This window comes from Pongo pygmaeus, chromosome 23, assembly GCF_028885625.2.
Source record: "Pongo pygmaeus isolate AG05252 chromosome 23, NHGRI_mPonPyg2-v2.0_pri, whole genome shotgun sequence".
NCBI classification, from domain to species: domain Eukaryota; kingdom Metazoa; phylum Chordata; class Mammalia; order Primates; family Hominidae; genus Pongo; species Pongo pygmaeus.
In genome coordinates this window covers 57,479,059-57,500,501 of record NC_085931.1, presented here as the reverse complement: position 1 = coordinate 57,500,501, position 21,443 = coordinate 57,479,059, and the positions used below count along the sequence as shown (strand labels likewise).

The 21,443-nt window shown below is 49.6% G+C and overlaps 1 protein-coding gene and 1 pseudogene across 2 annotated transcripts in view; both read left to right on the top strand.

The window, feature by feature from the left end:
- Positions 1 to 21,443, top strand: part of CELSR1 (cadherin EGF LAG seven-pass G-type receptor 1) — a 180,426-nt gene that overhangs the window by 35,373 nt on the left and 123,610 nt on the right. The gene's annotated exons all lie outside the window — the stretch shown is intronic.
- LOC129023650 (protein FAM136A-like) lies at positions 4,981 to 20,862 on the top strand (annotated as a pseudogene).

Here is a 21,443-nt window from a genome sequence, read left to right as displayed (position 1 = left end):
CCCTCCCCTCTTCCTCCCCCCTTCCTCCCCTCCCCACCCTCCCTTCCCCTTCCCTTCCCTTTCTTTTCTTGAGATGGGGTCTCACTCTGTCACCCAGGCTGGAGTGCGGTGGCACAATCTTAGCTCACCGCAGCCTCGACCTCCTGGGCTCAAGCCATCCTCCCACCTCAGCCTCCTGAGTAGCTGGGACTGCGGGCTTGTGTGCCACTCTGCCCAGCTAATTTATTTTTTCTAGAGATGGAGTCTTGTTACATTGCCTGGACTGGTCTCAAAATCCTGGGCTCAAGGGATCCTCCTACTTTGGCCTCCCAAAGTGCTGGGGTTACAGGCCTGAACCACCACGTCCAGCCCTGTTTTCTATAGGGCAGTTTTCTGAGTAGTTTATAAAAATGTAATGAGCTTCCTCTGCTCCTTCAGAACGAAGTGAGTCACATATTACTCCCTGGAGGGTGCAGATCAGATGAGTTTTCTTTGTTTTTTCTTCAAGACAAGGAAGCCCGTGACTGTGCCAGCGGGGGAACTCTTCGGGAATTCTTTTTGGGGAATTACTCTTGGAGTCCATGGAAAGATCCATTCTGTTATTGCTTATCTGAGATGTTAGTTTTGAAGGGAGTGACGTTTGGCATTTAAAAAAAACATAACATTTCAGATCTTTGTTGCATTGACTGAAGGAAAAAAAGCACATCATACAGTGTTTTGGCTCACAGCTTGTTTTCACGTGTTTCCGTAGGTTCCTATGAGATGCCACTTCACGAAAAGGTCTCCTATTAGCTTCTTTAAATGTCCATTTAAAACTTTTCTTAGTGGGGCCAGGTGCAGTGGCTCACACCTGTAATCCCAGCACTCTGGGAGGCCGAGGCAGGTGGATCACCTGAGGTCAGGAATTCAAGACCAGCCTGGCCAACATGGTGAAACCCCATCTCTACTAAAAATACGAAAATTAGCCCGGCGTGGTGGTGCATGCCTGTAATCCCAGCTACCCTGGAGGTTGAGGCAGGAGAATGGCTTGAACTGGGAGGCAGAACTTACAGTGAGCCGAGGTCACACCACTGCACTCCAGCCAGGGCAACAGAGCAAGATTCTGTCTCAAAAAAAAAAAAAAAAAATTAGCCGGGCATGATGGCGGGTGCCTGTAAGCCCAGTTACTTGGGAGGCCGAGGCAGGAGAATTGCTTGAACCCGGGAGGCGGAGGTTGGAGTGAGCCGAGACTGTGCCATTGTACTCTAGCCTGGGTGACAGAGCAAGACTCTGTCTCTAAAATAAAATAAATAAATAAAATAAAATAAAAAATAAAATTAAATAAATAAACTTTTCTTAGTGGAAACGTCTTAACATGTCAGATCTTTGGATCTTCGGAGGGGTGTTAGAAACAGGATTCTCAGCATTTGGTATGTAAACGGGCTGATTTTCAGGTCCCATCATGGGCGTGCTCACAAGGACAGCTCTGCCTGCAGATGGGGGATGTTCTGAGCCTGAGAGACGCAATGTAGTGGCCTGACCTGCTGCTGGCCTCCTGGGCAGCTCCAGTTGTGGGGACATGGTGGTGAGCTTCATTCTGAAACTGCAGTCGAAGGCTCCCAGGTCACCCAGAAAACAGACCAGATAATTATAATAAAGTAAGAAAAATAGCATCTGACAAAAGGCCTGCAGAGTCATTGTTGTAAACTCCCCCAGAGATCAAAAAACACAGGTGTGGGCTAGCTCGGGCCTCTGTTCTTTTGTGACAAGTTATGGGTGTCATTTACGCCCCCTTTGGAAGCTGCCAGAGCTTCCCAGTGGCCTTTGTGCTCAGAGCCCATTCAGCACGCCCCAGTCATCTGAATAAGCCCAGAGCCTTGCCATTGTCCCCATGGTTGCCCATCAACCATTTGCCCTCCTGCACCGGCTGCCAGTTTCCATGGTTACCGCCACCGCTGTAAATGTGATCTCTGTGCCATGGGGGAGGGGCTGTCAGCGGCTCCATATAAAAGGTGATCTCCAGCAGGCAGTTAAAACCTAGCGCAGTGCTGAAAACAGGGCGCCAGGGTTTCGCCGTGGTTATGTCCCTTCCTTGAGTCCTGCAGACACCGTGAGCCCAGCTTTCCTGCTGAGCAATGCTGGGAGGACCAGGGGCTGGGGTGGGATCAGAGCAGAAAGTCTGGACTCACAGAAAACAACCATTCAGGAAGATAAGCGGGAGAGGTCGCCGCTGGGTGGTGATGGTCACTCCTGGAGCTTGGCATGTTCTGGAGGAGAGGAAGAGGCACGATTCTGGCTTTCAGGAGAGGGGTTTGCAGACAGTGGAGGGGTTTTATGTCTGACAGGTGAGAAGGATCCAGAAGAGGGCCGTCCCGGGCCAGCACCTAATGGCTTGGGGTTCTGAGGGACGAGAGCAGAGGATGCTGGGAGATGGTGTCCCAAGTGTGGGGGACCAGGAACACGCGGGAAGTTGCCTCGATACAGTTTGAGAAAATTCTGCAAAATCTCCCGTGGTAGGGATGGATGGGGGTGTGGGTCATGTTCCATTTCTTGCTCTTGTGACTCAGTGGTGACCGTTCTTGGGACAAGTCTTTGCATATCTGTGCCAGGGCTTCCTGAAAATAGATATATACAATTGGATGGATTTATCATGTTTAAAGCTTGATCACATTACCAAATTGTCCCAAAAAAAATGCTTTGCTGATTGATATTTTCACCACTAGCATCTAAGCCTGTTCGTCTGTGTCCTCCCAGGCTTGATGTTATCATTGTCTAAGATTTTTGCCAATTTGATGGGTACTAAGTAGCCTGTGATTTTCACCTTCCTCTGATTCCTTTGCCAGGAAGCTTCTTCTCAGATGTTGACTGGCTGTCTATATTTCTTGTGGTCTGCCAGTTCCTGTCCTGTCTCACTTTTCTGCTGTGGTTTCTGTGTGGGGGTTAGCATTGCTGAGCCCAGGAGTGTAAAACTCTCCCATGTTTTCCTTTTTTTTTTTTTTTTCTTTTTTTAGATTTGAGACAGAGTCTTACTCTATCACCCAGGCTGGAGTGCAGTGGTGCGATCTCGGCTCACTGCAACCTCCATCTCCTGGGCTCAAGCAATTCTCCTGTCTCAGTCTCCCGAGTAGCTGGGATTACAGGCGTGTGCCACCATGCCTGGCTAATTTTTGTATTTTTAGGAGAGACAGGGTTTCACCATGTTGGCCAGGCTGGTCTTGAACTCCTGACCTCAGGTAATCCGCCCGCCTCAGCCTCCCAAAGTGCTGGGATTACAGGTGTGAGCCACCAAGCCTGGCCCCATGTTTTACTTTAATGGTTTATAGGCTTATCTTCCCATCATGGGTTGCTCTTTAATTTATTGGGTTAATTTTGGGGTAATGGTAGGGGGCGGAGGCTTAGTTTTCCCAGTTGTCTTAATATCTTTTATTTGAAGAGTCTCTTCCACCATCCCTGAAATTCCACCTTTATCATAAACCTCATTCCATAGCCACTGGAGAGGAAGCATCTGTCCCCTCCCTGTCCATGTTTATTTCTATCCCATACCACTAGAGTATTTTTTTTTTTTTTTTTTGAGACAGAGTCTCACTCTGTCCCCAGGGTACAGTGGAGTGGGACAATCTCAGCTCACTACAACCTCCGCCTCCCGGATTCAAGTGACTCTCCTGCCTCAGCCTCCTGAGTACCTGGGATTACAGGCCCCCTGCCACCATGCCCGGCTAATTTTTTGTATTTTTAGTAGAGGTGGAGTTTCACCATGTTGGCCAAGCTGGTCTTGAACTCTTGACCTCAGGCGATCCATCCGCCTTGGCCTCCCAGAGTGCTGGGATTACAGGCGTGAGCCACCATGCCTGATCCCACTGGACTATCTTTTTTTTTTGAGACAGAGTTTCGCTTTTTTTTTTTTCGTTTTGAGACAGAGTTTCTCTCTTGTTGCCCAGGCTGGAGTGCAGTGGCACGATCTTGGCTCATTGCAACCTCCACCTCCTGGGTTAAAGTAATTCTCCTGCCTCAGCCTCTTGAGTAGCTGGGACTTACAGGTGTGCACCACCACACCCAGCTAATTTTGTATTTTTATTAGAGACGGGGTTTCTCCATGTTGGTCAGGCTGGTCTCCAACTCCCAACCTCAGGCGATCCACCCACCTTGGCCTCCCAAAGTGCTGAGTTTACAAGCGTGAGCCACCGTGCCTGGCCCCACCAGACTATCTTAATCACAGTTACATTCTAGCATATTCTGAGAGGTGGTGGAGCACATTTTCTCCCATTGTTCTTTTACATAGTTTTCTTAGATTATTCTAGTGGGTACTCTCTTCTGTGTGAGCTCAATAAATACATTATAAAGGTCTATTGAATTAGAAAAGAAAACCCCATAGGAATCTGGTGAGAATAACATTGTGTTTAAGGATTACTCCATGTAGTAGGTTGAACAGTGTCCCCCACCCCCAGAAGATATGAATGCCCAGAACATGTAACGTGACTTATTTGGAAAAAAGGTCTTTGTAGATGTAACTAAACTAAGGATTTTTGAGATGGGATCATCCTGGATTAGGGGCCCTAACTCCAATGGCAAGGCCTTCTAAAAGAAGAGAGCAGGAGAATACACAGACACAGAGCACAGAGAATGTGTGAAGACCAGCGAGTAGGATGATGTAGCCCCAACCCAAGGAACTTCTCTGGCTACTACCAGAGACCCGGGACAGAGGCCTGGGACAGATTCTCCCTGGGAGAGAGATTCTCCCTGGCAGACTTTGTATTAAGTCCCAGGTATACAACATTGTAATGGAAGTCTTAGCCAATGCAGTAAGACAAGAAAAAGAATTGCTATAAACATTGAAAAGGGTGAGATAACATTGCTGTTATTCACAGATGATATAGTTACATATAAAGAAAATAAAATAAAACATGCAAATAAATGATTAAATAATAAGTGCTTTCAGCAGGATTGCTGGATACTCATAGTGAAGTGAGGCATAATGATGTTTCTGTCAAGGACGGGCTGCATATAGGATGGTGGTGTCATACGATGATAATGGAGCTGAAAAATTCTTACTGCTTCCTTGCAGTCACGGCCATGGTAAGTGTCATAGTGCAACACATTACTCACGTGTTTGTGGTGATGGCTGGTGTAATCATTATAATAAATGATTATGTTACTGGTCATTTACTGTATATATTTACTGTACTATACTCTTTATTATTATTTCAGTGTGTACTCATTCTACTTATATTAAAAAAAAGTTAACTGTAAAACAGCCTCAGTCTGGCCCTTCAGGTTTTCTAGAAGAAGGCATTATTAGTATAGATGGTGACAGCTCCCTGTGTACTATTGCCTCTGAAGACTTCCTGATGGGACAAGATATGGAGGTGGAAGACAGTGATATTGATGATCCTAACCCTGCTTAGGCCTAGGCTAAGGTGTGTGTTTATGTCTTGGTTTTTAACACAAAGTAAAAAAAAAATTAATAGATAAAAGCTTATAGAATAAGGATATAGAGAAAGAAAATATATATATGTTTTTTGAGATAGAGTTTTACTCTGTTACCCAGGCTGGAGTGCAGTGGCGTGATCTTGGCTCACTGCAACCTCTGTCTCCTGGGCTCAAGTGATTCTCCTGCCTCAGCCTCCTGAGTAGCTGGGAGTACAGGTGTGTGCCACCACACTGGGCTAGTTTTTGTATTTTTAGTAGAGACAGGGTTTCACCCTGTTGGCCAGGCTGGACTCGAACTTCTGACCTCAGGTGATCCACCTGCCTCGACCTCCCAAAGTGCTGGGATTACAGGCGTAAGCCACTGTGCTTGGCCCAAGAAAATATTTTTGAACAGCTGTACAATGTGTGTTTTAAGCTAAGTGTTGTTACAAAAGAGTCAATTTTTTTTTTTTTTTTGAGACAGAGTCTCGTTCTGTTGCCCAGGCTGGAGTGCAGAGTGCAGTGGTGCCAGCTTGGCTCACTGCGACCCCCACCTCCCAAGTCCAAGTGATTCTCCTGCCTCAGCCTCCCGAGTAGCTAGGATTACAAGCATGCACCACCATGTCCAGCTAATTTTCATATTTTTGGTAGAGACAGGGTTTCACCATGTTGGCCAGGCTGGTCTTGAACTCCTGACCTCAGGTGATCCGCCTGCCTTGGCCTCCCAAAGCACTGGGATTACAGGCATGAGCCACCGTGCCCAGCCAAGAAATTTTTTAAATTAAAAACTTTATAAAGTAAAAAAGTTATGGTAAGCTAAGGTTAATTTAGTATCAAATAAATTAAAAAATCTATTTTTTGAGATGGAGTTTCACTCTTGTTGCCCAAGCTGGAGTGCAATGGCACGATCTCGGCTCACTGCAACCTTCGCCTCCCAGGTTCAAGCGATTCTCCTGCCTCATCCTCCAAGTAGCTGGGACTATACGCGCCCACCACCATGCCTGGCTAAACGGGGTTTCATCATTTTAGCCAGGCTGGTCTCGAATTGCTGACCTCAGGTGATCTGCCTGCCTCGACCTCCCAAAGTGCTGGGATTACAGGCGTGAGCCGCTGTGCCCAGCCAAGAAAAATCTTCTGAATAAATATAGTGCAGCCTGAGTGTTCAGTGTTAATGAAGTCTGCAGGAGTGCACAGTCATGTCCTAGGCCTTCACATTCACTCACCACTCACCCACTTACCCAGGGCAGCTTCCAGTCCTGAAAGCTTCATTCCTGGTAAGTACCCTATATAGGTGTACTGTTTTTAATGTTATACCATGTTCTCACTGTGCCTTTTCTATATTTAGATATGTTTAGATTTACAAATATCTACCATTGTATTACAGTTGCTTACAGTACTCAGTACAGTAACATGCTGTACAGGTGTGTAACCTAGAAGCAGTGGGTTATACCACAGTCTAGGTGTGCAGTAGGCTGTACCAGCTGGGTCTAAGCCTAGGAGCAATAGGTTATACCACAGTCTAAGTGTGTAGTAGGCTGTACTAGCTGGGTCTAAGCCTAGGATTAATCACAATCGGTTATACCACAGTCTAGGTGTGTAGTAGGCTGTACCAGCTGGGTCTAAGCCTGGAAGCAGTCGGTTATACCACAGTCTAGGTGTGCAGTAGGCTGTACCAGCTGGATCTAGCTAGGTTTGTCTAAGGACACTCTGTGATGTTCACCCAATGATGAAGTCATCTAACAACGCATTTCTCAGAATGTTTTCCCCAGTCTTAAAGTGATGCACGATTGTACTATTTTTAAAAATGTGTTTCTGTGTGCTGGCAATAAATGAAAAGTGAAATATATAACCTACAATAGTATAAAAAGATAACCAAGAATAAATCTAATGAAAGATGGGCAGAACACTATAAAATGTTACTCAGAGAAATTCAGGGCTGGGTGCAGTGGCTCATGACTGTAATCCCAGCACTTTGGGAGGCCGAGGCGGGCAGATCACTTGAGGTCAGTAGTTCGAGACCAGCCTGCCAACATGGTGCAACCTCAGTCTCTACTAAAAATACAAAAATTAGCCAGGCGTGGTGGCATGCCTGTAATCCCAGCTACTCTGGAGGCTGAGGCACGAGAATCACTTGAGCCTGGGAGGTAGAGGTTTCAGTGAGCCTAGATCATACCACTGCATTCTAGCCTGGGCAACAGAATGCACTACATCTCAAAAAATAAAATAAATTAAGAAGGACTTAAATAAATGGAGGGCTTAACCATGTTTATGGATTAGAAGATTCAATGTTATAAAGATATCATTTCTCCCCAGACTGGTCTGTAGATTCAGTGCAGTACCAATCAAATTGGTACAGAATAATTTAGAGGAAGTTGAAAAAAACTGACAATCTGATTCTAAAATTTATCTGTAAATAAAATTTGCTGAGAATAGCCAAGGCCACTTTGAGGAAGAGCCAAGGTGGGAAGACTTGGTTGGCTGGATGTCAAGGCTTGTTATAGAGCCACTGTAATTAGGAGAGTGTGTCATTAAGAGTGGCCAAGGATAGCCAAATAGGCCAGCGGAATGGAAGAGAGAGTCCAGAAAACAGGCTCAACATATCTAACAGTGTAGCCAGTCAAGTCACAAGGAATAAAGAAATCATAGAGCTGAATTGTCCTCCGCGAGGGTAGATTCTGTGTCTGCCTTTTTTTCTGAATCTGTTCCATTCTTAATATTCTTTTTTGACCTGTTTTCCAGTTTACTAGCTTGCTTAGCTGGGTACAATCTCATCTTACTCAGAGAAGGAAGGTATTAGTCTGTTCTCACACTGATAATAAAGACACACCTGAGACTGGGCAATTTATAAAGAAAAATGGTTTAATTGACTCACAGTCCCACATGGCTGGGGAGGCCTCAGAATCATGGTGGAAAGCAAAGGAGGAGCAAAGTCACGTCTTACATGGTGGCAGACAAGAGAAAGCTTGTGCAGGGGAACTCCTCTATAAAAACATCAGATCTCATGAGACTTGTTCACTATCACGAGAACAGCACAGAAAAGACCTGCCCCCATAATTCAGTTACCTCTCACTGGGTCCCTGCCACGACACGTGGGAATCATGGGAGCTACAATTCAAGATGAGATTTGGGTGGGGACACAGCCAAATCATATCACTAATGAAATTTTAATCTTTTTTTTTTTTTTTTTTTTGAGATGGAGTCTCGTTCTGTCACCCAGGCTGGAGTGCAATGGCATGATCTTGGCTTACTGCAACCTCTGCCTCCCAGGTTCAAGCGATTCTCCTACCTCAGCCTCCCAAGTAGCTGGGATTACAGGTGCCCGCCACCACACCCAGCTAATTTTTGTATTTTCAGTAGAGACGGGGTTTCACCATGTTAGCCAGGATGGTCTTGATCTCCTGATCTCCGGTGATCCACCCGCCTTGGCCTCCCAAAGTGCTGGGATTACAGGCGTGAGCCACCGCATCCGGCCTGTTTTTATTTTTTGAGTCAGGGTCTTTTTCTGCTGCCCAGGCTGGAGTGCAGTGGTGCCATCATGGCTCATTGCAGCCTCCAACTCCTGGGCTCAACTGATCTTCCTGCCTCAGCCTCCCAAGTAGCTGGGACCACAAGTGTGAGCCACCATGCCTGGCTAATTTTTTTACTTTCATTTTTTGTAGAGATAGGATCTGGCTATGTTTCCCAGGCTGGTCTGGAATTCCCAGCCTCAAGCGATCCTCCCATCTTGGTTTCCCAAAGCACTGGGATTATAGACACGTGCTTGGCTTAATCTGTTCTCTTACATACTTTTTCTCTCCCAGAGAAATATTAAATGTTTTCCATGCTCTTTTTGTCTGCCTTCTAATATTTCATCCTGTTACCAAGATCCTGGTTTTTTTTTGAGATGGAGAGTCACTGTCAGCCAAGCTGGAGTGCAGTGGCGTGATCTTGGCTATCTTGGCTCACTGTTGGCAACCTCTACCGTCCTCCTGGGTTTCGGCCGGGCACAGTGGATCTTGCCTCGAGCGATTCTCCTGCCTCAGCCTCCCAAGTAGCTGGGATTACTTACACGCCCAGCTAATTTCTGTTATTTTTAGTAGAGACGGGGTTTCACCATGTTGGCCAGGCTAGTCTTGAACTCCTGACTTCAGGTGATCTGCCTGCCTCAGCCTCCCAAAGTGCTGGGTTTACAGGCATGAGCCACCGCGCCTGGCCCTAAGAGCCTGTTTCTAATCTGGAAGAATATATATCCAGGTGGGAATAACACAAGCCACCAGTTTTTAAAACAAAAGGGTGCATTTTTATGGGGAAGAAAAAAGAGGTAATTTCTGTCCCTGGTTGAAATTAGGCCAGAAAGACTTTGCGCTGGGAATTAAAGCAGGACTGTCTATCAGTGTGCTTCATGTTGTTAGTGTACATAGATAAGAAACACGTAACTGAGACCATTGAGGGCTGACATATTTTAAAGGAGAATTTTACAATGGGAAGTGGAACTTGTGTTTTGAAACGAGACTAGCCTGTGAACGTGGAGATCTTCTGTCTGGTAGCATCTGGCATGTTGGCCGGCTTCATTCCTGGAGGAATGACTGAGCCTGCAGACCTGCTGGAGCCTGGGAAGCAGCCCCGAGGGAACGTCCTGCTTCTGCCGTTGCAGGTCGCAGCGCCCTGACTGTTGCCTTCTCGTGGCAGTTGGTTCCTTGTGTGTCTTAGCTCAGCCTTGCCCAGCCTTTTGCTGGGCACTTGTGAGGTGCTGGTGAAACAGACGTGGGGTGAAGCCTGGAAAGACATCACTTACTTGAAAATATTAAAAAGAATAGAGAGATGGGGCACGGTGGCTCACGCCTATAATCCCAGCACTTTGAGAGGCTGAGGCAGGTGGATCACCTGAGGTCAGGAGTTCAAGACCAGCCTGGCCAACATGGTGAGACCCCGTCTCTACTAAAAATACAAACATTAGCTGGGCGTGGTGGCATGCCCCTGTAATCCCAGCTACCTGGGAGGCTGAGGCAGGAGAATTGCTTGAATTCGGGAGGTGGAGGTTGCAGTGAGCTGAGATTGTGCCACTGTACTCCAGCCTGGGTGACAGAGTGAGACCCTGTCTTAAAAAAAAAAAAAAAAAAAAAAAAAGAGAGAGAGACAATAGAGACTTTAAATGTATGTTTCCTTTCTGCTAGTTCACAAGAAAAACTTTTAAAAAGTTACTTTCTGGCAGCTGGGTGTGGTGGCTCACACTTGTAATCCCAGCACTTTGGGAGGCCGAAGTGGGTGGATCACAAGGTCAGGAGTATGAGACCAGCCTGGCCAATATGGTGAAACCCCGTGTCTACTAAAAAATACAAAAATTAGCCGGGTGTGGTGGTGGATGCCTGCAGTCCTAGCTCCTAGCTACTCGGGAGGCTGAGGCAGGAGAATCACTTGAACCCGGGAGGCAGAGCTTGCAGTGAGCTGAGATTGCGCCACTGCATTCCAGCCTGGGCGACAGAGACTCTGTCTCCAAAAAAAAAAAAAAAAAGTGATTTTCTGGCTAGATTTCTTTAGTATAGTGGCACTCAGATGGGGCTGCTTTTCTCCCTAGGAGGCATGTGGCCATGTCTGGAGATGTTTCAGTTGTCACAGTATGGAGGGCAGTGCTACTGGCATCTGCTAGGTGGAGGTGGGGGATGCTGCTCTGTGTCCCGGCCATGTCCGAGGGCCCGGGGTGGAGAAGGTGCCTCAGGAGACCCAGTGAGCATGGATGTTGGGGGGCCCTCCATTTGCGGGTGTCTCCTGACTCCCGAGGTCCTGAACTTGTAGGGGAACAAAATCCCCCGCCTGTGGGTGCAGAGGCAGCCCTCAGGTAGCCTTGGGCAAGTCGCTGGACCTCCTGATCCTCTGAGGCCTGGTCTGTAGAGCAGGGAAAATGACACCTGGCCATTCGGACTGCCTGGAGGATCAGGATGTGGCACTTGCAGCAGCCCCAGGCCAGCTGGGTTCTTGATAGTGGGTGCAGTTGTTCACAAGAGCGACAAAACCAGAAACTTACTCTGTGCCTGAGGACGGGTCACTGTGGTGGCTGCAGGAGTTGGTTTTGTAGATTTTTCTGGTATTTTAAAGTGTCCCCGCCACACCCACCAGCTTCCTGAGTCTGCAGCTGTGGCGTTCGCAGCCATGCCTGAGGGAGGCTCCACGACACTCACTCTGCTTAGAACATTTCCCTCCCAGGTCCTGCTTGAAAAGTGGGTTTCGGTTGGCTAATCTCAACATTTTGGGAGGCCGAGGTGGGGTGGCTCGCCTGAGGTCAGGAGTTCGAGACCAGCCTGACCAACACGGTGAAACCCCGTCTCTACTAAAAATACAAAAATTAGCCGGATGAGATGGTGGGTGCCTGTAGTCCCAGCTACTCAGGAGGCTGAGGGAGAAGAATTGGTTGAACTCAGGAGGCGGAGGTTGGAGTGAGCCAAGATTGCACCGCTGTACTGCAGGCTGGGTGACAGAGCGAGACTCTGTCTCAGAAATAAAAATTAAAAAAAAAATAGAATAAAAATAAAACCTCTCCAGGTGACCCTGGGGAATCCCTCTCTTGGCTCCTGTCTCATGAGATGGAAATTAGAGGGCAGGACCCTGTGTATCTGAGTGTGTCTTATGGCTGGAGGAGACCAGGACCCATGCACTCCAGGTAGATGTGCCATGTCGACATGTGTACACTTTGCACTTGGGAACGTCGGTTCTCAGAAAGCGGCTCGCTGGGTCTCTGCAGCCCTGTGGTGTTAGGTGTTCCCACTGCGGGGCAGATGCTGAGATGGCCAGGAGGACGCTTTCCCACTGACCAGGCTGGGCAGCACATCTGGATCTGGGAGTTTATTGTCCTTGGAACCTGGAGGCCACAAAGTGCAGGAAAGATGGGCTTTTTTTTTTTTTTTTTTTTTTTTTTTTGAGAAAGAGTCTTGATCTGTCACCAGGCTGGAGTGCAGTGGCACAATCTTGGCTCACTGCAACCTCTGTCTCCCGGGTTCAAGTGATTCTTGTGCCTCAGCCTCCCGAGTAGTAGCTGGGATTACAGGTGTGCACCACCACGCCCCGCTAGAGATGGGTTTTCAACATGTTGGCCAGGCTGGTCTCGAACTCCTGACCTCAGGTGATCCACCTGCCTCAGCCTCCCAAAGTGCTGGGATTACAGGCGTGAGCCACCGCACCTGGCCAAAGATGGGTGTTTTCCTGGCAGAGTCTGAGCTGCCTCCAGGAGCTGGTGTGAGACAAACCCAGCTCTGTCCAAGTGTGGGCCCTGTCTCACCTCTGAGTGAGGGGCAGTCTGGGGCCACCAGGGGCCCTCAGAATCCAAGCAGTGGATGTCCTGTAGTTAGGAGGGGCACCGGGAGAGGTTTGGGGCCCCCGAGCTTGGGGCCTTCTTCTCTCCAGCTTCAGCAAATGCTTCACGGTGGTGACGTACTGCAATTTCTTCTCACGCCAGGGCAGGAGGGTGGGAAGGCCGGGTGGGTTAATAGTCAAAAGTGCCCTCGTCAGAGAGCATGGCATCCACCTGCCCTGCTGAGCCAGGGGGAAGGTGCCCCAGGACAAATGACCAGCTGGCAGTTTTGATTGTGATGACGAGGAACTGGGGACAAGAACAGTTTGTTGGCTTATCATTACAAGCAAAGGAAGAGCACTTCACTGTCCCCAAGCCAGGTTCCAAACGGGAAATAATTGTGCATTTGGAAGAGCTGAATTGCAGTTATTCTTTAGGTTAGTATGGGTGACCAGCAGGAAGGTGGCCCTGCCCTCCCATGGGGTGTGGGTGTGTTTGGGGGTCTGAGCTGACATGTCCCTTACTGCCACGGTGACCCCAACTGCTGCATGCTCAAAAGAGCAGAGCTGGGCTGGGCACGGTGGCTCACGCCTGTAATCCCAACACTTTGGGAGGCCGAGGCGGGCGGATCACGAGGTCAGGAGATCGAGACCATCCTGGCTAACACGGTGAAACCCCATCTCTACTAAAAAATAGAAAAAATTAGCCGGGCGTGGTGGCGGGTACCTGTGGTCCCAGCTACTCGGGAGGCTGAGGCAGGAGAATGGCATGAACCCGGGAGGTGGAGCTTGCAGTGAGCCGAGATCACACCACTGCACTCCAGCCTGGGCGACAGAGCAAGACTCCGTCTCAAAAGAAAAAAAAAAAAAGGGCAGGGCTGTGGCACGGGAGTGGTCACTGCTGTGCCATAGAAACTGCTGCTTCTGGGGACTTTCCACTGTGGCGCAGGGGGTGCGTTTGTTGTTTTTGTGTCCCTCAGCCAGGCCTGTGGGGCTTCTCTCTGGCCTGTGCCGAGTCCAGCCTTGGTGTGGGTTCAAGCCGTGTTTCCGCCTAACTGTCCCACTGAGCTCCCTGGCACACATGCCTAGGTGCACGTTTTATGGCACTACGGTGGCCTCCTGTGCTGCACTCGCTGGCTGTAGGCGAGCAGGGCAGCTGCAGGCTTAGGAGCAGGAAGGGCTCAGCTCCTCTGTGGGACTCTCATCCCCCAAGACCATCCCCCTGTCCCCAAGAGGGCAGGGCTTCCTGTGTAGCACTGGCTCTGGGGACTATCTGGGGGGCACCTGCACCTCCCACTGTCATGAGTTTCGGTGAGACAGTGGGATGGATGCCAGCCCTGAGCAGGTGCTGGCCACAGCTGCTTCCTGCTGTCACCCAGCTGCTGTCAGCCTGCAGAGCCCTCCCCTGAAGCTGAGGTGCAGGGCAGGCCCCCTCCCTATGCCTCCATTGGCACTTGACACCCCTCCCTCACGCCCCCATCAGCTGATCCTGTCAGCACCCTGGACACCCCTCCCTAAACCCCCATTAGCTGAACACCCCTTCCCCACACCCTCATCAGCTGGATACCCCTCCCATATACCCCCATTAGCTGGACACCCCTCCCCAACACCCCATCAGCTGGACACCCCTCCCATATACCCCCATTAGCTGGACACCCCTCCCCAACACCCCATCAGCTGGACACCCCTCCCATATACTCCCATTAGCTGGACACCCCTCCCCAACACCCCATCAGCTGGACACCCCTTCCCCACACCCTCATCAGCTGGACACCCCTCCCATATACCCCCATTAGCTGGACACTCCTCCTCTACACCCTCATCAGCTGGACACTCCTCCCCCACAGCCCCATCAGCTGCACACCCCTCCCGTATACCCCCATTAGCTGGACACCCCTCCCCCACAGCCCCATCAGCTGGACTCCCCTCCCCCATACCTCCCACCTGCACCCTGGACTCCCCTCCCCCGCACCTCCCACCTGCACCCTGGACTCCCCTCCCCCATGGGGCTCACCATGCTAATTGGCCCCATTTGTTTTTTCCACCAGGCCAAGGACACCTTGAGGGCAGGACTGTGGTTTTTCCCTCTTGGCATCCCTAGATCTCAGCCTGGCACACACAGGGCCTGCAAACGTTTGTTGAATTAATGAGTGACAGCAATTTTAATTAGAGTTTCTTTGAGTTTGGGTTGCAGATTAGAATCTTTAAAAAGATATTATACCAAATAGTTTTTAATTATGAGTGAATTGCAAACATCGTCAGCTGCAGTAATTAGCGCAAGAACTGAAATCCTCTTTCAGGACCCTTGGGGTACTTTAAGACGGAAATCCAATTTGTTACTTGTAAGTCATCTCTTAATCATGTAATAGCAGGATATGTGATATTAGCGTCAGCTCTTCCATCTGTCCAGATCTGAGCCAAAGGTGCCATGGGAAGAATTTGGAGCTGATGTTCTTGAGACCGTGGGTGTGTGGAAATGGGAGTGGGAGTGGGTGTGAAGGCAGGAAATGGAGGGGGCAGGGGGCGGGACAAGACACACAGTAGGTGCTCAGTAAACGTGTGATGAGTGGGGAGCAGGGGCCAGAACAGAAACTGTTGGAGAGAGGTGGGGGAATATGGGCCTGGAGGCATTTCAGAAGACAACCTGTGTGGATGTGTCCTGCTGCATGACTTTATTTTAATTTTTTTTGTTTTGAGACGGAGTCTTGCTCTGTCGCCCAGGCTGGAGTGCAGTGGCGCGATCTCTGCTCACTGCAACCTCCACCTCCCAGGTTCAAGCGATTCTCCTGCTGCAGCCTCCCGAGTAGCTGGAATGACAGGTGTGCGCCACTATGCCCGGCTGATTTTTGTATTTTTAGTAGAGAGGGGGTTTCACTATGTTGGCCAAGCTGGTCTCAAACTCCTGACCTCAGGTGATCTGGCCGCCTCAGCCTCCCGAAGTGCTGGGATTACAGGCGTGAGCCCCTGCGTCCAGCGTTTATTATTTTTTGAGACAGAGTCTCAGTCTGTCGCCCAGGCTGGAGTACAGGGGCATGATCTTGGCTCACTGCAACCTCTGCCTCCCAGGCTCAAACAGTTCTCATGTCTCAGTCTCCTGAGTAGCTGGGATTACAGGCGCCCACCACCACGCCCAGCTAAGTTTTGTATTTTTAGTAGAGATGGGGTTTCACCATGTTGGCCAGGCTGGTCTCAAATTCCTGGCCTCAAGTGATCCACCCGCCTCACCTCCCGAAGTGCTGGGATTCCAGGCGTGAGCCAGCACGCCCGGCCTTGATGCAAGACTTTAAGAAGTACCTGAGGCCGGGCGCGGTGGCTCACGCCTGGAATCCCAGCACTTTGGGAGGCCGAGGCGGGTGGATCACGAGGTCAGGAGATCGAGACCATCCTGGCTAACACGGTGAAACCCCGTCTCTACTAAAAAACACAAAAAATTAGCCGGGCGTGGTGGTGGGCGCCTGTAGTCCCAGCTACTCGGGAGGCTGAGGCAGGAGAATGGCGTGAACCTGGGAGGTGGAGCTTGCAGTGAGCCGAGATCGCGCCACTGCACTCCAGCCTGGGCGACAGGGCAAGACTCCGTCTCAAAACAAAACAAAACAAAACAAAAAGTATCTGAAAGGTTAGAGCATATTAAGAGCGGATTAGTTTGGGCCATGACACGTGTCACTGTCATAGACAACGACACAAGCAAGACATGCTGACCAAAACTGGTCACGTTTGCAGAACACGGTTCTGTTTCTCTCTCTGCGGGGTCTGATGGCTCCAGTGCACCCATTTCCCCAGACTGAGGGTGGCACTGTGCAGAACCTGAGCGTCAACGGTCCCTGCCACACAAGCCCCACAGGCGCAGACAGTGCAGGTGTGGATGGAGAGGTGCATGGAGCCTGCTGGCCGCCTGTCTTGGAGATGAGCTTTTGCTCCTCGGTAATTTGGAGATGCTCAGGCATGGGATGTGTGATGAAAGGGGAGGTGTCAGCCAGCCAGATTTTATTTTCAGCTTTACTTGTGACATTCACTTCTCTCCTGGATTCTCCATAATGAGCCAGACAGAAGCTGCCTGGCGGCCCCGCATGCAGCCTCCTGGGCACATAGGCCTCCTCCCGTCCAAATGGAGCTTTGAGTCTTTGCTTGAATCTTCTTACTCACTGGTTTCAAAATAGGCGTCCAGCTCATTAGCCTCAGGGAGAGGGAGTTGGTGGGGGCCACTCACAAAGGCCTCGGAAGAGGAACCCGAGCCAAGGTCAGGATGGAGGGCTTGTCTTCCAGCAGAACCCAATGTGAGGTGAGAGTTTTTGTTCTAGTCTTTGAATACGGGAAACGAATCTCACCATCTGGAGGTGGCAGGGGAGAGAGGCCTGAAAGAAATAAATTAAAATACTCAACTACAGAAAAACATCGAGGCTGCAATCAAGATAAAAGCAAGGATGCTAACACACACACTTTCTCTGTTGGCTAAAACTGAGCGTTTTCACGGGGAGGCCTGCGTCGTCTTTCTCTCAGGTTTCTTCCACGAGAGCCTCTAGTTAATCATCTAAAATGACCCTTCTGATGTCATGCTGAATCAGTCTCTTGAAATTTAGAACTGGAATTTTCTCAGCAAATATTTAACTAGAAAAACAAAATCTCAGCTTTTCTGTTCTCAGCAGTTTCAATGCAAGTTGCAAATTAATAGACGTCTGGGCCAATATTTGATCTTTTCCCCCAAAGAAAATGATTTGCTCGCCATTCACTAAATTGGAGGGAGGCTTCCCTGGAAGTAACAAGGATGATCTCCTTGTTCTTGGAGGGGGGCTTCGGTAGTGTTTGGAGACCTCAGGCAGCAGCCAGACCTCCCCAGCACCTGGGCGGGGTCCCTGTGAGCGCTCACTTCAGCATCTCTGATGGCCACAGGGTATCTGGGGCAGAACCCCCATGCCCAGCCGAAACAGGTGCTGCAGTGAGTGGGCCAGGTAGCCCTCATGGTATGTGAGTGCAGCTGCCCCTTGTCAGGCTGTCCCGGGCTGCCCCAGCTCTAACTTGAGGCACTAACCCTACCAGGGGTCAGTGGCTTAATATAGCCTCTCCGTGGTATTTGCATTTCAAAAGAGGTCTCTGTGAAATTATTCTGGAAGGGATTTCAGGGCCCCTGAGTGGGGACACATTTCAGGGCTAGGAGGGGTGGCTCCTCCAAGTTCCTGGCAGATGCTGCAGCCTGCATTTCTGGGGAGGGCTGGGCCCGAGGCAGCTGCTGCCAGGGGCTGGGCTGGGCTGGTGGAAGGAGGGACTCTGTCCCCTGCAGGACCCTCCCAGTGGTTTTGCTTGGGACTCAGCAGCTGGGGCTGGTGGGCCCTGTGGATGCCAGGTTTACTGGTGCCCAGTTCAGACCTCGGACCCATCCCCACTGTCGTAACAGCTCTCCCCAGGAGCTCCCCTTCTCTTGCCCTGTACCCTTGGATTTCTGGGCGGAAGGCCTGTGGCGCTCCTCCCTACAGGTGAGTCTGAGAGCCGGGGCAGAGCGTGGGAGCCCGTGGGAGCCTGGGAACGTTCTGTGCTTGGTGAAATTGACAGTTGTGCTCCTTTACCTGGAGGCAAGGGATGTGGCATCTGAGCCTGTTGGTGCCAGTGCCTTTGTTGTTACATCTTTGCTCTTAAATAGGTACAAATTATTGGTATTAGAAAGCCTTGCAGCTCCATATCCTCATTAAGCCTCTGCAGTTAATAATTATTTTTCTCTCCTGAAAGTGTTGGTGTGAAAGAGCTGAGTAGACACGTGGAGACTGCAGGCCTCACTCTACCTTGGCAGGAAGATGGCGACCTGCATCCCCAACAGACAGCTGTGTGTCCTGGGCACAGTTCCTGAGCCTCTCTGGGACCCACGTCCCTTGTCACTGGGGTAGCAGAATCTGCTCTGCCTCCCTGGGTAGTTGGAGAGGCAATAGCAGATAATGAGAGCAAAGACTTACGTAGCCCTTGCAATCCTCAGGGGACTCCAGGAGGCAGGAAATCCAGTCACCCGGTTTTAGATGAGGAAACCAAAGCACATAGAGGTTAAGTGACTTGCCCAAGGTCACAGAGGAAGTGGGTGGCAGAGTGGGATTGTCAGGGAAAGCACCTGGAACGGAAAACCTGTGGGCTGCCACTGCACTCCAGCCTGGGTGACAGAGTGAGACTCTGTCTCAAAAAAAAAAAAATAAAGTCAGGAAGAGCATGTTTCCATAAAGAGGGTGTGCTCAACTGTGAGGACCGCGCCCTAGACACCCAGTGAGGCAGGTCTCACAGTTTGTGGCTTATGTTAATTAATGTCTCATCATTAATTTATTAATAAGTTTCTTTCTAAAGTCCTTGTTTTTAATGTAATCAAAATCATACTTTTTTCCCTTTATGATAGTGTTTTGTGTGTCATGTTTAAGAATTGCTTACCTATCTCAAGATCATAAACATGATTTTAAATGATCTTTGCTAAAATAGGCTTTGCCTTTCCTGTTTAAGTCCTTAGTTCACCTGGAATTGATGTTTGTGCTTGGTGTGAGGTAGGGATCCAGTTTCACTTTGTCCATTATGTAGACAGCTGAGTGGCTTGGAACCATGTGTGGGAATGCTCCTCTTTCCCATTTGCCAGCTCTGTTGTGTGTGCGTGTGGACCTGTTTCTGGGCTCCGTCTTCTGTCCATCAGTCTGTTGGTGTGTTCTATGCCAGCACTCCCTTGTCTATAGGCTGTAAGTCTTGACATCAGATAGAGCTTGTTCCCCTCCCCTGTTCTCCAGGGATGCCTTGGCTATTCTTGACCTATTGGTCTTCTGTAGAGATTAGAGAATCATCTTGTGAGTTCCCTATGAAGGACCCTGTAGATAATTTTTTTTTTGAGGCGGGATTTTGTTCTTTCATCCAGGCTGGAGTACAGTGGCGCAAGCTCAGCTCACTGCAACCTTTGCCTCCTGGGTTCAAGCAATTCTTGTGCCTTAGCCTTTCGAGTAGCTGAGTTTACAGGTGTGTGCAATCCTACTCTGCCACCCACTTCCTCTGTGACCTTGGGCAAGTCACTTAACCTCTATGTGCTTTGGTTTCCTCATCAGTAAAACCGGGTGATTGGATTTCCTGCCTCCTAGAGTCCCCTGAGGATTGTAAGAGCTACGTAAGTCTTTGCTCTCATTATCTGCTATTGCATCTCCAACTACCCAGGGAGGCAGAGCAGATTCTGCTCTGGCTCGTGGCCCTTCCTCTGTCTTCAGGGCCAGCAGCATAGAATCCCCTGACTTCCACTGTCCCAGTAAGCTCTTTCTCCCACTCTTCCTCCCTCCTCTGCTTTTAAGGATCCTGTGGCCACACTGGGCCCACTCAGATCCTCCAGGATACTCTCTATGTTAAGGTCGCTGGTGAGCCTCCGTACCCCTGCCATGTGGCATAATGCAGTCACAGCTTCTGGGGATTGAGACATGGAGCACTTCTTGGGAAGTGAGGGGGAGACATTATTTTGCCTACCACACGTGGCCATGGCCAAGATTTATAAAAGTCAGCTGGGTGCAGTAGCTCATGTCTATAATCCCAGCACTTTGGGAGGCTGAGGCTGGTGGATTACCTGAGCTCAGGAGTTCGAGACCAGCCTGTCCAACATGGTGAAACCCCGTCTCTACTAAAAATACAAAAATTAGCCAGGCGTGGTGGCACATGCCTGTAATCCCAGCTACTCGGGAGGCTGAGGCAGGAGAATCACTTGAACCCGGGAGGCAGAGGTTGCAGTGAGCTGAGATTATGCCACTGCATGGGCAACAGAGTGAGACTCTGTTTCAAAAAAGAAAAAAAAGAGATTTATAAAAGTCCAAATAACTGGGGCAGCACAGGGTCGCCACGGTGGAGCTGCAGCAGCTGCGTGTGCAGGAGGCGGTGGACTCCATAGTGAAGAGTCTGGAGAGAGAGAACATCTGGTAGATGCATTGTCTCATGTTCCGGTGCAGCACCAGCTGTTGTGAGGACAGTCAGGCCTCCATGCAGCAGGTGTACCAGTGCATCGAGCGCCACCATGTGCCTCTGGCTCAAGCCCAGGCTTTGGTCACCAGTGGGCTGGAGAAGTTCCAGGACCGCCTGGTCCTGTGCACCATGCACTGCAACGACAAAGCCAAAGATTCAATAGATGCTGGGAGCAAGGAGCTTCAGGTGAAGCAGAAGCTGGACGGTGTTGTGACCAAGTGTGTGCATGACCACATGCACCTCATCCCAACTATGACCGAGAAGATGAAGGAGGCTCTCTCATCCATTGGGAAATAAAAGTCTTTGCCAGTGGCCACTGGGGCTGAGGGCAATAATATATTTTTTATAACGAATTGGGAATTTTAGTCTTTTTTTTTTTTTTTTTTTTTTGAGACATGGTCTTGTTCTTTCGCCCAGGCTGGAGTGCAGTGGCTTGATCTCAGCTCACTGCAACCTCTACCTCCCAGGTTCAAGCCATTCTGCCTCAGCCTCCTGAGTAGCTGGGATTACAGGCAACGCACCACCATGCCCAACTAATTTTTGTATTTTTAGTAGAGACAGGGTTTCATCTTGTTGGTCAGGCTGGTCTCAAACTCCTGACCTCGTGATCCACCTGCCTTGGCCTCCCGAAGTGCTGGGATTACAGGCATGAGCCACCGGACCTGGCTGGAATTTTAGTCTTTTAAGCAAAGTTTATGAATGAAGAAATGAAGGATGGCCATAAGTGTAAGGCATATGTCACTTGCCTCTGGATACTGGTTCTTTTATGTTTTAGTCCTAAAAAATGAAATGGAAAAAAGTGGTGCTAAATTGGGTCAGAGATATTACAGGAGAGTTTTAGAGCTTATATTTCCTGTGGTCAGTGCTTGTCCTGGCAG